Source organism: Stegodyphus dumicola, chromosome 5, assembly GCF_044657685.1.
Source record: "Stegodyphus dumicola isolate Sdum_Otavi_A_Nest chromosome 5, ASM4465768v1".
NCBI lineage: Eukaryota > Metazoa > Arthropoda > Arachnida > Araneae > Eresidae > Stegodyphus > Stegodyphus dumicola.
The window spans coordinates 171,652,231-171,667,436 of record NC_140772.1 but is presented as its reverse complement, the minus strand read 5'-3'; the positions used below and the strand labels follow the sequence as shown (position 1 = coordinate 171,667,436).

At 30.0% G+C, this 15,206-nt stretch overlaps 1 long non-coding RNA gene across 1 annotated transcript; it reads right to left on the bottom strand.

Annotated features, from left to right (window-relative positions):
- Nucleotides 1-3,374: 3,374 nt before the first annotated feature.
- On the bottom strand, nt 3,375-7,784 carry LOC146997331 (uncharacterized). Its single transcript, XR_015041338.1, has 2 exons — nt 7,081-7,784; nt 3,375-3,597 (listed from the first exon to the last, which is right to left on the bottom strand). It is a non-coding gene; the product is annotated as an uncharacterized LOC146997331 (long non-coding RNA).
- Between the last annotated feature and the right edge of the window lie 7,422 nt (nt 7,785-15,206).

The following is a 15,206-nucleotide window of genomic DNA, read 5'->3' as shown; positions in this document are numbered from 1 at the left end:
GTAAATCTCTTATGATATGAAAAGTTATTGCAGACTTTCACATAAATATTTATAACTTGATATTCTCGTAACAGGTGACTTACCTTACTTCCGTAGACCATGAGCAGAATTAAATAAACTTATAAGGTTATCATACTAAATTACACGGAAAGCAGCATGACATAAATAAATGCAAAGAAATTAAATGTATTTATTGTACTAATAGATTATTATATTACACGACATTGGTTTTGCCCATGTATAATGGGAATGAAAGCCAGTTTTCCATAGAAAGTCCTCTACAGAGGCATCTGTTTTCTTAAGCAGATTGCTTTTACCACATTTCAGTGACCTTGATTTAAGTATGAAACTGGATAATATTTTCTTTCTGCATGAAATGTGTTAACTGAGTTTTAGAAATGTAAGCCATCTTGCAGTTACTGTGATAATACTAATTTTTGGTACCTCCATATTATACCATCAACCATGAAAGTTGTGCCAATTGCTGCTGTGGAATTCTGAGCCAGACATTTGTATACAGCAGTTACAACAAACCATACATCAGTCTCTCTGCAGAATACATGAAATAGCCCTACTGTGAAAGTATTGGACCCACTTCGTGAAAAAACATTCGTTCATTACTACTGTTTTATTTGCGGTCAAATTTTACCAAAAACTCATTTTAGAATGCTATGAATACAAGTTGTCTACAGGTAATTGTTCTAATTTCTTACTGTTTCGTTCGCTATTTCCACATACAGTAGATGTTAATTCTCTCGACCAGCTGTAAAAGAACTGGAGTGCAATCACAAATGTGATTCTACCTAGCTTACCAAGAATTATTTTGGGTTACATTCAAATGAAACCGCAGATGTTGCGAGTGTGGTGTGATATTAATTTTTGTTTTGTCTTCATTAACCGGAAAAATAAATTTTCCATTAATGGTGAAAAGGTAAGAAATATATGATAATAAGTATAATATTATAGTCATTTCAAATTACTGCAAGAATGTTTTATTATTATTATTATTCAAATAATAATAACAAAAGCTATCTATACTATAATTATAGTGAAGTATTGATATTAAATAATACAAAAGCTTTTAGAATCACCTATTTACTACAATTTAATGAAAAAAGGGTAGCTATAATGTTTTTTTTTTTTTTTTTTTTTTTGGTTGTTGTTTGTTTTAACATTTTATTGCATATTTTTAATAATGAAAAAACAGTGACATATTTTTGTTAAAAATGGAAAGTAAACTCCTTAAAAAGACTGATTTATTAATATATCAACTATATTCAATGTTAAAAATCTGTGTATTAAAATTTCAGATGAAACTTTCTTTTGACTTAGGATTTATGTTTTTCTAGGTATGGGATGCTGGTCTGAGAGTTCTCTATGCTGTAGGACAATGGCCAGGCACTACTCATGATGCATTTATATGGAGTTTGAGTGGACTCTAACAATATCTAGATAGTATTTTGTCGCATCGTGCATATCTTTGGGAGATAGTGGATTATAATCCCATTTTATCATGGGAATATCTCTATAATGAGAAGCACAGAAAAGTTCCTGCAGCTATAGAGATCAAATCAAGATTTAGGGTACTGTATGTTACTGGTGGAACACTATTGTATTCACAAAGCAAAATATGTAAAATGGTCATATCTGGTGGCCATTTTACATAATATATGCTTAAGGTATTGTGTTGAAAATCCTGAGATTGATGTGTTTGAAGATGATGAGTTGGTACCTTCAGAAAGTTTTCAGTCAGTGCATGTTGAAATTGCATTGCACAATGAATTAATTTTAAATTTTGAAACTCGATAATAAAAACCCAAAGTGGGCAACAATGAACCTCTGGCAAAGGTGAAACCCCCTTCATGGATAATAAAGAATGTTATGAAAAAATTACTTTCATAATATATTCTTGGGGACCCACAAGCCATGGTTTATATTTGAACCTGTAACTAAATTCACAACTCTGATTTTAATTGATAATAATAATCCTAAATAATTTTATTTGTCCTGGTTTCAAATGCATACTGACAAATTTTATCATTATTGTTCTTCCCTCTGAATTTCTCGTTTCCATCATTTATGTTTAAAAACTCTTGACTACCAGAAATAACTTAATAGACTCGATATATATATATATTTCAGTGTTGGTATGCCAGTCATGATTTACAATAGTAAGTCACTATGAATTAGCATTGCACTTAATTTATCTCAAACTTAGCAATAAGATTTACTGCATCAAAATTCAGTTTCTTCCAAAAAGTCAAATGTTTCCCTTCCGTGAGACAAGATAGAAAATTTCCATATGACAATACACATTTAATAGCATAAGAACTTCATGCTTATTTATTATAGTACAAGTTAAAGCTGACATATTCTGTCAAAGATATTTAAATGCATTTCCTAAAAACAATTATTTCACTCTATACTGTTTATGTATACCCAGGCTTCTTGGTGGTGGGCAAAACAAATATTGGACAGTTCAATTTTCCTCCACCATTCCTGTGAGCGTATTCTTCGATTAAGCAGGGTTTTGCTGCAATTCCTGATTAGCATAATATGTAAAGAATAAACAGCCTATGATTCATGCCTCCATATCCTCTTGTATTATTTAAAGAACATACATTTTTCCTTTAATTCTAGATTTTAAAACATTAAAGTAAGGGAGAGATTGTTTGCTCAATTTAGATTTATATCATCATTACGCATTCACTATAATAACTTACTGCATACTTACCTCAGTGGGTTTGCCATTAAAAGAAATACATTTAAATAAAATCATGAGTGTATAATAAATTGTTTTTCAGCCAAAAAAAGAGAAGGGGAAAATAATTCAGTCTGATTCACTTAACATTGTTATTGTAAACTAGACATTAGCCATACTTTAATAGTTGTCATCTTTAAGTTACTCTGTATTTTTAGAACTTCGAAATTAGAATGCCAATTTTATCTGCCATTGTTATGGAGCTGCAGGATATCGAATGTTATTTCTTCAATGATAAAAAGAAATGAAATTTTTAATACCACATCTCATTCATATAACTTATTAACATAATTGAAAAACAATTTAATTCATTTCATGTTATATCTGAAAATTAAAATTTGTAATACATTGACTAGATTCATACAGGTCTTATTCCCATTTCCTCCAGGAAAAAGATAATTGCTGTGTAAAATGCATAAATATTTTCACGAGACTTATAATAGTGGTATTAAAATTATTATAATGTTTATGTCATATAATGGATCTGTGAATTTCTTTTAAATAATTTTCATAATCACAAAATTTAATAAAAAAATTAAGAAAGTAGTAAATTTTACAATTAAAATATGAATTCCGCACTGCAGAAATATATACAAGAATGAAAACACTGTAATATTTGAAATGCATGATTTATTTTTTTAATAAATTAATAATTATATTTTGATTTTCTATGACAGCAGTCTGATTTGCAACTGATTGCTTATATAAGTCACATATTTCACACAGTACATTAATATATTCTTCTGCATTTCAATTATTTCCTTTTCTGCAGCTGTAATATCATCTCTCTTCCTTTTTTCTTTTCGGTCTCCTGCTTCAAATAGTTGAGCTTCTATCTGAGGGAAAATTTAATATTCATTCAAATTCAAATATTTTTAATTTTTATATTTCATAATGTAAAACACTTTTTATAATTAATTAAACAATGAAACTTCTCTAAAAAGGAACAATTCATAATAGTGATTTCTTTAACTTTCAATTTTTTTCCCTTTATAATTTTTAAGACTGTTTATAGATCAAGAGGATTTAATGATTATTATTTTAAATTCTTAAAATCTTGTTCTTAATAATAGACATACTCTGTATATAATGTTCACAATAAAAGAATTGAAATAACTCTTTTGTATGAGAAATATTAATTTACATCTGTTATAATTAATTTATACCAGCGGTTCTTAGCCGGTGGTACGCAAAGAAACAAAGTATTTTTAACTATTAAATTCAAAAATCTCATAAAGAAAAGAATAGTTAATAGAAATTTCCTTTGATCGAAATTGACTCGAAAATTTGAATGACACACTTGTTAACTTTTGGCTGAACCGAAAAAAAGAATTTAAAGGCATTTCAAATAAAGCTATCAAATTTGTATCGTCTTTTCGCACAACTGTTTGTGTGAAAAATGATTTTTTCCATGTTAAATTTGAAATATAAATACTCACCAAAATAAAAAGTGGATCCTAATTTACCATTAAATGAAATAATAGGAGACATAAAGAAATTAAATATTAAAGTATTATAACTGAAATTTTGAAAATCAAGTGAATAATTAATTTAATTTTGATAATTAAGTAATCATCAGTTTTTAATCTAATAGTTTTTTATGTGTACATATTTAATACAAAGAGTGTGCAAATGGCAATATATATATATGTTTTTAATATTTCTATTGAGGAATTGAAAAATAATCATTGTAAAATTAGTGGTGGTATTAATGTTTTTCAGTTTTTGCTTAGATGGTATACTATAAGTCAAAAGGTTGAAAACCACTGATTTATACCATTAAAGTTTTCCTGTTGGGAAGAAAAAGAAAAGAAGAATCCAGAAAACATTAGATTTTATGTAATAGATACAAACTTGTCATTCCTAAATGTCATCCTCGTGATAAAAGTGTGGAATTTTCTAATGTAAAAAAGAAAAAAAGCATAAAATAAGCACAATTTACTCAACAATCTTGACTGAAATATACATGTTTTCAGAGATAGCATAAAGTAAGAAAAGTTTACTCAACAATCTTGATTGAAATATACATGCTTTCAGAGATAGCATAAAGTCAGAAAAGTTTACTCAACAATCTTGATTGAAATATGCATGCTTTCAGAGATAGCATAAAAGAAGCACAATTAACCTCAACAATCTTGATTGAAATATACATGCTTTCAGAAATAATATACAAAACATACTGCATAATGAAAGTTATGAGTTTATATACTACGAGATACTATACATGTTTATAATATACCATGTTCCTGTACACCTAACACCTTGTCCACAATTTTCTATACAATTCATTAAAGATAGTTCCTGAAACATAACTGACTTAAGAGAAACATGCATACTTCTAATTTATGCACAATAATTTGACAAGCATTGATTTCAGGTAAAGAGCTATATGTATTATATCAAAGAAAGAATGAATAAGTGTAACTTGCCTTTATCCTACAAATACTTAAAAACATTTGCATTAAAAAAAAAAAATGAATTATACGTAATCGTAGCAAATTTTTAATGAAAAACAAAACAAGAGTTGAAAACTTAATGCAGTTTTTGTCAATATTTTACTCTCTTAAAATTTATATAAATGTATAGAAACTTGAAATGCATACCGCATTTGGCTGGAAAACTTGTGATATTGTACTGCACTCTAGGGAAAGGGGAAAAGTATACAATGAAGCAATCATAAGAATAAAAGATATTTGCATATTATTGAAACCATCTTAATAAAAGTTACCAAATTTTCAAAAATGTGCCAAACTCTGGCAATGATTATGCATCAAAATTTTTCAGGTAACATGCTCATGACAATTTTTCATTCAAGCAATGTCACCATTTTCATATGTGTTCCTTATGTTGTATTTTAAGTTCCAATGGTTTTTAGATACGAATAGTTGTTTTAGATTAATTTCAGATTTAAAATACTGCTTGTGGAGCTTACCATCAAAAGAAGAAGCTGTGTTAAAAGTTCTGCAGGAATAGAATATTTTAGTACAAAAATTTCTAATGGAAACAACTATGAGATGAATTTGGTACATAGACAAGGCATGCAGTATCAAGTTTATGTAATTCTCTGATTTTTTTTTTTTTTTTTTTAGTGAAAACTGATCACTTGGCACAAGCAGTGAAGAACAGTGCTAAAAAATTAGACAAAAAATTTGTGTAAAATGTTATTTTTTTTTAAATTATCATATAATTTTTATTTAATAATTCAAATTAGTATTTTAAAATTTGTTAAATGTTTTTTTCCTTTGATATGTTTGCCAACTTAGATAAATATTGATAGTTTGGTTATGCTAAAAGCAAGCTGCAAAAACAACGTACTTCTCCTGATAAGTATTTTTCTCTTTTCATTTATAAAGACCACCAAACTGATCCAGGTATTTGTGTTAATATGTAAGTACCAAAAAATATTGAAGAATGCACAATGAAAGATGGCAACCAGTATGGTAAAAGATATAATTAATATATGAAATGAAAGAAATCTTCTTAAAAGACGACTTTCATTATCAGCAGAGAAGCATGACACAGTTACAGTAAAGAAATTAAGCTTTTGTTTCTGCACTTGTAGCTTTTAATAGCAAAAAATTGTTTTTTGAAATTTTATGAAATAAATAAATCTGAACATAACTGATATCAAACGAGAATGGGTCCAAACTTTCACTTAAGAAGCAGAAGTGTACTGTAAATGCACAATATAATGAGCAGAACACAAAGCATAATTTATAAGTTAAACCTTTACTCTGGATGTATATATTACATTAATATCACATTAGAACTAGCATCAATTCAAAGTTTCATATAATTTTTATTTATTGTATTATATTGAAATACCTTTAATTTCATTTTTATATTTTCCCAACGATGTACAATATAAACCTTAAAATTGCTCTTAACCGTTGCATCACATAATGAATGTCTAAGGGAAGGAATGCCTGCATGGAAAACTAAGGAAAACTTAGTATTCATGTTATACATTGAAAAAATGAAGAGAACACTCATGCAGCTAGTTTTTTTCACCTGGATTTTAAGAGAGACTGGGATAGCAGTGTTCAGCAGGCTTATCTGCTTGCACATAGATGGGCTTATTAATTACTATATAATTCAAGAACTAGTTAAATTTCATATGGTAAACATGCCTACTGTCACTGAAGAATCATGCATCTGAATTGAACAATAAAAATATAACACAAATTTGAATTTTAAACTAAACTTACTATTAGAAGAATAAAAACCAAATGCTGTAATTTGAAAATGGGAAAAATTGTGGTTTATATTTAAAAAAGCAAGTATTTTTGTCTGAAAAGTAAAATATATTTTACACACACCTGTTGCTCTAGATTACTTTGGAGGGAATCTATAGGATAAAGTAAATAAAGTTGTACACATTACATTACATGTCTGTATATTTCCTTTTTTCAGGACTGAAACACTTCGTTACACCACACTACAACGCAGTAAACACTTCACCATAAGCTCAGAAGAATCATGGGAACTGATGTTTTTTGTTTACATCGACACGCAGTCTCATTGGATATTGATGTAGTTTATCGGACAAGCTCTCCTGGCACGAGAGCAAACCAGCTCCCCATTGCAATTTTGACGTCATCAGTTACCAGAGCGGTAAAGCGTTACAAGCGTCTACGGAGAGAAGGCAACTTTTGGGATCATGAATTTGATCCTCCCGTCTTACGCGCATCTCAGTTCGCGCATCATGTGACGTTAACAGATACGTCAAAAATGTGTCTGTTTACATTTTGCATAACTTCGTGCGTTTTATGCTTCGTTAGTATGTGAATTTTGCTTTCACATATTTATAATGAACTGAAGAATCTCTCAATAAAAGACCCTTCTCACGGCCAAATACTTAGGAATATTGTGAGGATTCTGCTTCAGAATATTAGAATATATAGCACCAATTTAAATGAGCTGGGTGGTGATATCAATGATCATTCAAGACAATAGATCTGAAATTCACATTTCCGCTTTGATTACGATTGGTAACATCTTTCAGAAAACTGTAATTTCAAAATCTTACAACTGTTCTATTTTCAAAAAGTGTTTTTCAAATGCCAGCAATTTATAGCATCATTTGAAGAACATACATTCCAATAAAAAGCATATTTCTACTGCTGAAATATTTAATTCCAATTCAGATCATGCATTTTATAAAGTCGTCAATGGTAATTCGATTTCATATACTTTTGCTTCAAAATCCAGTATAACTTCAAAAAAGTTTTAGCTGCCCTGATTCCAAAAAAATGTTTCTCAAGTAACAGCAATCTAAAATGTCACTGCATGAAATTGCATATATCACAACAAACAACATTACTCAAAGCAAGTAAAAATAAAGTTTTCCAATTTAAATGCAGTTTATATAGTCGTCAGTTCAACAATAATAAAAATTTATTATTTTCACAATCAGATAGTGCATTTACTGCCCTTGAGTGTTCATCATTAAAAAATTATATAAATGCACATTATGTAATGAAGGTTTTCCAAAGGAAAACTTTTCATTACATTTGCAAATGGAACATGAAATAGTCATTGAAAAAGAAGAGAGAGATTTCTCTGTGTTTAATGATTTCATGTTGTGAAAGGAGAATTTTGAAATGGAAACATAATCTAAATTTTTTTAACTTACAAAGAAACATGACCCATTATATGTAAAAGATATTTATTTTGTATGCCATCATTCAGGACATTATTTTATATTAGTGCAAGGCATGGGACATTTAAAAATACAAGGGAGTAACAAAATTAATGCTTATTGCCCAGTAAGCCAGTTTAATAATGGAAAATGTACTGCTTATATAGAAAAACCCATTGTAAGTCATAGAAAGGGTATAGGGCATCTGTCTCTTACAAAATTAGAACGGCAGTTATACCATTCTAATGTTAATTTATGTAACTTAAATTGCTGGAAAAGTATCTTTTGATGAAATTTTAGATAAAATTCAAGATTCTGTATATGATACTGCATCTTTTGACAAAGAATGATTTATGGAATATTGAAAATTCGGTACTCTTCCGTTATCAGAAATGTATGCATGTATGGCTGGATGGATGTGTTCATGTATGCATATATATGTGTACATATGAATGTATACATTTCTGAATCTGGTCCCAGTAACAGAAGTGTACCGAAAATTCTTATAATCCACAATCAAATGCTGTAAGGCATAAAAATGATTGTATAAATGTTAATGAAATGCCTGGGGTTAATGAAATTACTAGTGAGGATAACAACTCTATTTTATTTTATAAGCCTTAAAATAGAATTTTAGAAAGTTATCCTGAATTTTAAAATGATGATTTCACATTAATGAAAATGAATGACTCCCAGAGGCACTTTCTTCAAAAGTTGGGATCAGACTATATATGTATAAATGGTACACATAGGTTGAACGGTTACAGAATTGAATTAATCACTCTGCTTTTACTTGATGCTTTGCTTCACGGCTTTCCCTGTGCATTTATTATTACAAACAGAAGTGAGCAGGAAGTTTTGTCTGTTTTCTTTGCACATCTGAAAGATAAAGTATGTCAGTTAACACCTGAAGTATTTATGAATATGAATACAAGCTAGTTTTGGCTCACCAGCGGCCGAGCGGTAAAGTCACTGAACGCTGGTAGTTTGGTCCGAGGTTCAAGTCCCTCAAACGGGCTGTCTGCATGGGCATTTCCATGTTTTTCCCCATGTGTAATGTGTATACAAGCCAGTTTCCCTTAGAATGTCCTCCACAAAGGCATCCCTCCCCTTAGGCAGATGGCCATCAAGTGCTTTGCCATAATAAAATAAACCAAACCAACAAACTAGTTTTGATTAAAAAGTCTTCCATGAAGGTATTTCCTCCCCCACATGATCTTTGCCATATTCCAGTTCCAACAATCAAATCAACACATTGTTATTTAACTACTTAATTTGAAGATTTTTGGGCCCACCAGCGGCCGAGCGAGCGATAAAGTCGCTGAACACTAGTAGTTTGGTCTGAAGTTCGAATCCCGTGAACGGGCTGGCTGCATGGGCGTTTTCGTGGTTTTCCCCATGTGTAACGTGTATAGGAGCCAGTTTTCCGTAGAAAGTCCTCCACGAAGGCATCCCTCCTCTTAGGCAGATAGCCCTCGAGGCTTTGCCATAATCACACGCACACATTTTGAAGATTTTATAGCAGATTATGAAATATACAATATTATATTGATGCAAAAATATATTTTTTACTCAATTCTGGAGGAGGGGGCAAGTGTTCATTTTCCCATTTCCTGCAGATTCCTACAGTCTAGCATTTTCAAACCTAAAACATGATAACCCTAAGTAACATATCACCATCATTGGTACGCATTAGAGCAAACAGATCACTAGAATTTGCATATCTTCTATGTCTATTTGCTTCAATATTAACCCCTTAACTGCCGTGGGCGTATATATACGCCTTGCTTAGCCGATGCGTTAACTGCCCCAGATGCGCAGCCGATGCGTTAACTTTGCGAATAATTTTAGGTGTAGCAGCACAAAGCAAATGATAGCAGTTTGGAAGGACGTATATATACGCCTGGGGCAGTTAACGCATCGACTGAGCAAGGCGTATATATACGCCCGCAGCAGTTAAGGGGTTAAATCAAAGTCTGTAATAGTTAATGTGAAAGGCTTGAAATAAAGCAGTATGCATGATTGTTTAGAGCTCATATTAGCAATATCATTATTGTTTAGAGCCTGTTCTCTGGAAGTAATTTACAGACTTGCTGGGAATTTTATTAAAAATGATATACTTTTCTGTAGTTGCTGCATAAAAAGTAAAAGCCGTGTGTTGGCCATCCCTGGTGTAGGACGGTAAGGATAAAAATTGCCTTTCTCTCGACATGTTGCAATGCAGTGAATATAACTGAGCTTTAACTTCAAATATCTTGAGTTAGACTTTGTGCAGCAAATGAATGACATATGTGTTATCCCTGTTTCATTCTTACTTTTAAGCAATTCTACTGCAGAATGTAGCTTGAGAGTTATACACCAGAAATATGAAATACTTGTCAGCTGGACTAACACCACAGATTTACACCAGTGGACAGGGCCGTCCCTAGGCCATTGGCTGCCTGTGTACTTTCCTAAGAATACAGTGCCCAAATTTAAAAAAAAAATTCTTAATGATTAGTTGAATTTTTATTTCATACTCACTAAGTACTTATATGTGACAAATTGTATAAAAAGTATTTACATGTGACAAGTACAATGAATTAAAAATATTTAGTCATAGTATCGGGAGTGTTCAGCTGTTGCATAATTTTACAGCTGCACCGCGCTAGGAACGGCCCCGACAGTGGAAGATAACCATGTTCAAATCATGACAAAATTAATTTGGCAACAACACAATCAACTGGCTATTAAATTGCTGGTGAAGGTTACTTATCAAGTTCCTATAATTAATAAATATCCTTATTCAGGACTTAATTTCTAAACTTAGAAGTGCCAGAACCCTATGCTAAACTGTCAGCAAAGGGGAAGAAAAGTAAATAAATAAATAAAATGACTGTTACAATCATTAATAATTTAAAAATTAAATAGTTAATTAATACCAAATTAATTCATTATTTTTTAATTAATATTAATAAGTATCAATTATTTTTAATTAATGATTGTTATTTAATTAAATAAATTATTAAAGTAATTAAAATTAAGTAAAATGTAAAGAGATAAATTAAAGTTTAATAAGCGATTTGTAATACAGTTTTACTGCAAAAAATTAAATGTTTGAGATCAAATTTTTGTTCAGTTGCATAAAAGAAGTGCCGGAGCCTTCTTATTTAGGCTATATTTATGATTTATTCCAAAAACTAAGAAGTACCGGAGCCAGGCTCCGGTGCAATTTAAGCTCTGTCTCTATTAACTTTTTAATAAACTTACACATTTAGTCATTATGAATATCTTAAACTTCCATTAAGTTATAAGGTTATTCTTGGTCTAATAATGGAATTTTAGTCTTATAACCCTAATATAATTATCACTTGAGATATTATGACAAAGCTTTATGAAAGATTTTAAAACAACCTTTTTATTTAAACTGAACTTTTAACAAAACAGAGCATGGCCTGAACTTAAAGCATAACCACGGCTAGTGGCGATGCAAATAAATGCGAACAATCAAATAAATGAAAAATGTTGATCAGTAGTCTAAGACTACATAGTTAATTATTAAGCTAGCCACTAATTTACTGGCACATCAGATTAAAGTATCGGTGGCATGAGAACACAAAGCTGATACTTTTAATTATACTAGAGCTGGAAGAATCTGACCATCCAACACAGATGCCAGCAACACTCTCTAAAGATCCAAAATCCTCAATTTAAATAATGGAGGTAGAAATAAGAGGAGAGGTCGTAACTGGTTTTCCTCGTGTACTGCCCTGAAGCAGTAGTGCACCTCTCGTGGAAACCAAACTATTCAGTGACTATCCATTAAGATCAATAGGTTTTAACATAATCGGCGGTAAACATTTTGTAATTACATCGTAAATATACATATAAATATATATATTTTCTTTTTCCGTAATACTTTAAAGTCATAAGTATGTAAAAAGAAAATATTTTAAAACAATGTTTTATTCTGAGCGGAATTAAATGCTATACTTTCCCAGAAAAGTTTAATTTGAATGAAATATTTTCACAAGTTCTTGTTAATTACATTACAAAGAAATTTTAAGTTAATTTGATTTTATTTGGTTAATGATTACAAAAATTAAGATCAAAGTTTATTATAATACTAAAATCAAAATTATGCATTATTTCTTTCCTATTTACAGAGCTTCTTCCTGAAATACCTTCTCAAATGCAGAATGATTTTTTAGCTTCTGAGGCATCCTTTAAAAATCAGAGTTACTTTATAATTAATGCTCAGTTCGGTTAATTTCAAATTAGAGCAGCTGTTATTTCCATAGTAAAATACGTTAAATATTGCTACTGATTTCCATGTACTTAACTTTCTATGAGTATTTTTGAAATGGATTAAAAAAGTTTATTTTTAATATTGTTTAAAACTTGTAACTGATTTATTACAAAATGTAAGGAAAGAATTCTTTTGATACTTACAGTCAAAAGTCTTTAATCTGGACGTCCATAATCCGGAATGATCTATAATCCGGACCTCAAAGCTACAAACTTTCTGCGCATGCGTCAACACAGAAATTATGGTTTCATATTTTTAATTGTCTAATTTCTGCATGCCATCTTACCAGATTTAAATTTATGATCTATAATCTGGAAAAACCCCTAATCCGGAATCACTGAAGTCCCGACGAGTCCAGATTAAAGACTTTTAACTGTATTATATTTTTTTATATCCTTAATTTCAACAATGCATATTCTAAAAATTATTTTTTACTAATTCCTTAAGTACACATCTGTCTACCTCACTTTTATGTACTTTGTGTGTTTCTGGACAAGTCATGGACACTGCTCATCTGGACATGTGCTCTGCACTTTAATGGTCAATAGCCAGGCATTTGATAGATAAAATTAAGTACACATCTTGTAGACTGTGCTTTACAGCACTTTTTAACAGATTGCTTTCCAGTATGAATAATTGTTGCTGAAATAGCAAATAAAAAATTCCTGCTAAAAAATTTCAATTTATGTTTACAATTAAATGTTAAGGTTATTATATATTTAAATAATATTTATAATCATTATAAATTTAGATATATTTAATAACTAGATTTCTTCACAATAACGTTAACAGGGGTTTATGAAAGAATAAATCCTTCATTTCCAAATACATTTATAATAATTTAATAAATATTTATGTATTTTATGCTTTTTACAAGGATAACGTATACTCATATATTTAATATTTTTCGAAATGTGCAAATCTTAAATTTCTGTGTATTTACTATATTTTTCAAGTAAAGTAATTAACAGTAATGTAGCATACATCAGAATTTTTTACATATGAAATATGTATAAATTGAATGAAAATTAGATGTATTATTTTTTAATATGCACTCAAACGTCAGTTTTGCCTTGAAATTCCTCCATGAAGGCATATTTTCCTTTAGGCATATAGCTCTTGCATTCCTTACCTTATTTAAAAAGATTAACCTGACCTATGTGCCTAATTACAAAGTATTTAAACATCCATAATTTTATATTTACACTCAGCCATCAAGTTTCAAACTTTTGACTCAAAACATGTGTTTGGATACATTCATTATGAAACTCAAATTTTTTAGTAAACATATTTTCACGTAGCATTCAATACCTTCCTTGGCGATTATGCCCAGTTTAATAATTCTCTGATAATATAATAAATAACAACTTTCCATTTCACATTTAAACATTAATCTCATTGTCATCGGATCACAATCTTGATTTCCTTACTCTGCATAATATTGCTTCATTTTTTAAAACAGTTAAAACAACTAATTGATCTGAATTCACAAGTGCATACATTATACAAGTAATTAAAAATATATAAATTATACAAATTTTCACACTTAATACTATTTAGATGTAAGGAAACTGAGGTTTAAAGAGTGTTATATTTTTCCGAAATTTTGACATTTTAAATGTATCTTAAGGTATTTTTCATTTTTTACGCATAACATGAACATTTTGCTAAAATCTATATTTTTGTTATCCAGTAGCTTAGAATTTCCTAAAACAAATTTATAATCAAAATCACTGTTGCAAGTTATTGAAAAATAACCAACACATAATTTTTACATAAATGCCACCAAACTGTACAAAGTACTATCATCCATCCAACAATTGAATGTTTCTTTTATGTAGAAGTGTCCCCCGTTTTCGATTTGTGTTGAACTGTCATGTGTGGAAAAAACACTATCAAAGAGCTCTGGATGTAAAAACAAAAAATACTGCCTCTGGAGACAGTAAGTGAAAATACATGCAAGATCGAAGTACTGTAGGCAGTTCAGGTAGAATGTTATAGCTAACATTCAACCTGAAATGGTCTTTACTAATATCTCAACTATGAACTAGCAATAAAAATGTTGCAAATTTACTAACTGTAGTCTACTACTATACTGTTATGTTACATAATCCTTAGCCATTGAAAGGCTCCTCAATGATAAAATCACGAATATCTGAATTATTAAGTAAACTGCAGCTATGGCTCTTACAGTTATTTTAAAATTAGATACTTCTATTTAAGCTTCATGTCTATTAATTTCATTTTAAAATCCAGGTTGATGTATGTTTTTTAAGACAAAACACAGAGCATCAATGATAATTCTGAGCACCTTGTTCTCCAGCTGTTACACAGACAGTCGATTCATTGGCAGCAACCATCCAGTAAGATGATGTACATAAAAACACGTTATTCATGGATTGATAAACCTCTTTATTTTAGTACTGAGTAGTGAATCATGTTTAGTTACAGAAAGAATTCTTATACTTTCTTTGTCAACCTTGTCCTTGACATATAATATACCTCTTTTAAAATGA